The sequence below is a fragment of the Talpa europaea genome (genome assembly GCF_964194135.1).
Source record: "Talpa europaea genome assembly, chromosome: 15".
NCBI lineage: Eukaryota > Metazoa > Chordata > Mammalia > Eulipotyphla > Talpidae > Talpa > Talpa europaea.
This window is the reverse complement of record NC_140083.1, coordinates 85,162,555-85,166,337: the sequence shown is the minus strand read 5'-3', so window position 1 is coordinate 85,166,337 and position 3,783 is coordinate 85,162,555.

Below are 3,783 nucleotides of genomic sequence, written 5' to 3'. Positions count from 1 at the left end.
GCTCCTCTTTTACCACCACCTAGGATGGTCTACTTGTCCAGTGGACTATGAGTAACTGGAGGGTTAAAAAAGAAAATCATCTCAGCCTAAGATAGTTTTTCTAAAAATGTGGCCTGTAAATCAGCTGTATTACAAATACTAGAGACGCATTGTAACATGTTGATTATTAGACCCAACACTAAATCAAAATCTCAGGGGGATGAGGTTTAGAATTCTGCATTTTGACAATCTCGCAGGTAATTCTTGTGCTTTCTGAAGCTTGGCAAGCTTTAGTCTACAGAGACAGGTTGATTTTTTTCAATTTATTTTGCCTAGATTCAAGCAACAACATGTGGTAAGAGCAAAATTATTTTCTATCAATAAGGCTGGGCTGGCAGTTCTTGAAGGAACACTTTCTACCGCCAGTCCTCTGGGATGATTTAATCTCAGTAAATTAATGTACAATATTATAACTCTCAATCTGTAATTGTAACTGGGATCGCTTCATCTAGGACTTTTTCTTCTTTAAATGATGATAATTTCTTCAATAAAGATACTGACTTGTGAGCTGACTGTTTGGTATTGAAGCCAGCGGTGGCATGTTCAGCGTCAAGGAGACGCTGCTCTCACCAGCGGGTGTGAAACAGGGTCTCGTGACTGCTGCTGCCGCCACCGCGCCACACCTGGCTTGAGTGTCGGCCCCAGAGCAAGCCCGGGAGAGTCCTGAGGCTCCTGGCTGGGGGCCACTTGGCCAAGCGTCCTGGCTCCATGCCCGTGCCCTCGGGGCTCCAGGATGCCTTGCAGCAGCACTAGGCCGGCCTGGCAGGCCCTGGCAGCAGCAGGGGAGAACTTGCCCGGCTCCTGCTCCATAAGGAGAGAACCCCATGGATCGTGGTTCTGCGGCGCTGGGATGAGTGCCTGGCTCCATGCCAGGGCACCTGGGGCTGAGTGATGGTGGCTCACCTGCACCAAGGCGGCGGGGCTCACCTGCACCGAGGTGGCCGAGGCTCTGGCTGCACACGCAAGCATCTCCTCTGGTCGGTGGTCCCCCAGGGCCCCGCCAACACGAGGTCCGTCTCAGCAGAGGCCGGGCCTGCAAGTGCTGAAGAGGGCAGCTGGGGCCCAAAAGCTGCCAGGCGTCCCGGGCCCTTCTGGCGGGAACCACAGGAAAGGAGACAGCACTTTCCAGAGAGACTCAGATTTCACAGTGTGCCCATAGACCACCATGAATTCAAGAAAATGGCTGCCACTGCCCTGCCAGGGACACCCCATGTGGGCCCACCCACACCGTCTCACAGGCCTCCCCTGAGTGCTCCCCACGTTTCTCCTGCACCTGTCCCCTCTGCTCCCCCATCTCCCTCCCTTTTTTATGTTCACTGGCTCCTCAGCTGCCCCCCACCCCCCCAGGAAGTCTGGTTCCTGCCGCCCTGGGGCTTGTGATCCCAGGACCCCTGGCAGCGCCGTGGAAGTGGGTGAGGGACACACACACGTGGAGGGCTCGTCCCCTTTCCTGGACTGCTCACGTCTGAAGCAGGCCCACCCCCTTCCTGTGGCTGCACCTGTGTAGGGAGCAAGAGAATCCTGAGGTTGAGAAAATGACTTCCCTGCGAGGTACTGAATGTACGATGTGCTGGGTATTGATTGCTAAAACTATCTCCTTCGCACGCTCACAGTGGACAGATAAAGAAGACTATACTTGCGCATAAAAGGAATCTCAAATCAATAAACCATTTATATGATAACACACAATATAGCAATACGAAGATGGGTTTTTTAATAAATTATACAGATAAAAGATACATTTAAGAGCAAAACATCTAGAAAAGAGACACAAGTCCCACAATTAGAGACAGATGGTGGCACAGGTTTAAAGTCTCAGCGCTAGCAAGTTGTCCGCAGCCTCTGCAGCCCGAGTCCATCCCCAGTCAGGGAGCTACCCACACGGCACAGCAGACCTCCCCTGTCTCCCCGCTGCTCCCCTCAGCAGTGGATTTTAGTCTGTCTCTGGTGAATCCTCTTACCCCCACACTCTGGCCTACACCCCAGTTCTTGTATAAATCTTAAAGAAAAAGAAAAGTTATAGATACCATTTCTTAATGTTTATGTGTTATATACATGTATACATATGTATTATATGTATACTTACATACATATAAATAAATAAATATATGGTATATACTTGGGCAGATTATATATCTATATGCAAGTATATGTATTATCTACATGAATATATTTATATCTAAATATCTAAATATAAGTATATACAGTGTTAATATTAAATATATACATTAAAATACAGATAATACATAAATATAGAAGTATGTGATGTATTTGTGATACATGTTTTAAGATACTACATCCTGTATTATATTATACCGGTAGTACCTTCTTTTTACCCTTTGTGAAAGTTAAAGCGACTTTGCATTATAACATAAGTTTCAGGTATGCATCTTTAAGAATCAATATCTCCACATACTACCTTAAATTCACCACTAAAAGTCCGATTCACATAAAAATGAGCCACCTCCCTCTGGTAACCACTAATGGGTCTTCTATTGATTGAGTATAGATTTAATTTATTTTGTTTTTACTGCATGTAAATATTCTCTAATCTCTTGCATCTACCAATGCTTTGCATTCCTGAAAGAATTTGTGTCAGCGACTTATGCATTCCATGTTTTCTATTAAATACAATAAAATTGGGGCCTATGGCTTTATAAATTGCAAATTTAAAGCTAGTTTTTTGTTTCATATTTCAAATAATAAAATTAATTTCTTACAGTTTTGTGTTTAATTCTTGTAAGTCAAAATAGGTTTTTGCTCATAGACTTGAAGCATATTTCTATTCCCAGTTTATGAACATCTACTATCAATAAGAGAAACTTTTAAATTGTCCTTTCTCAGAAATTTTTTCCTTTAAAACTTTTTTCTTTGGCTATACTCACCTTCAAATAATCATCGTCATTAATTAAAACACTATTTTGTCCTCATCTTTACTTATTTGGTCCAAATCACTGTTTTCATGTATTGCCATCTTCATCCCATTATCTCAAATCCAAAATGCCACGATGCCTAGCTCTTCTGCACGTATGATATTATTGAATGTTTTATGTAAATGTGTAACAGCCTGAAAAAAAAAAGTCCTTCAGAATATCTTTGGTAAATAGAAAACGATTCCAATTTAAATGGCCTTTTGATATCTACTCTGATTATCATTGCTTTATTGACTTTGTGACTTGCAATGAGAAATCAACAAAATAAAAGAGAAAGAAAAGTAGTGGCTATTCTATCCAAGAATATGTCAACATCTAGTTGGGTCGTAGATTAAAGAGTGTGCACAAAGGCAATGTTATAGGACACAGAACAATACTTGACATAGTTGCGCAATAAATATTTATTAAATGAATGAATAGAATTCAAAATTTTCACAGAAGATAGAAACAAATCCAGTTGGGGTAAGATGTTTACTTTCTTTGCTTAATGGTCGGGTTTGTCTGGGTTAATCCCCACTTTCTGAGCTGTTAAGTGGAAGCCTGCAGTGAGGGAGAGGCCTTACTCCGCCCAGGGAGGGGAGTGTGCTTGCCTCTCCTTAACACCCATCTCTTCCTCTCATCCACCCTTTCTCTTAATAAATTAGAAATCAATTCCATTCAGATTTGTAATGTAAAATGTAGATGTAAAATCTTTCTCCCCCTACCCTCACTTTGCTTATCCAGCTCTATAGACCACGGCACGTAGCTGAGTAAAGAGCTTTTGGTCAGATCCCTTTGGGAGAAAAGTTGAGGAAATTGTTATCTCTTGTCA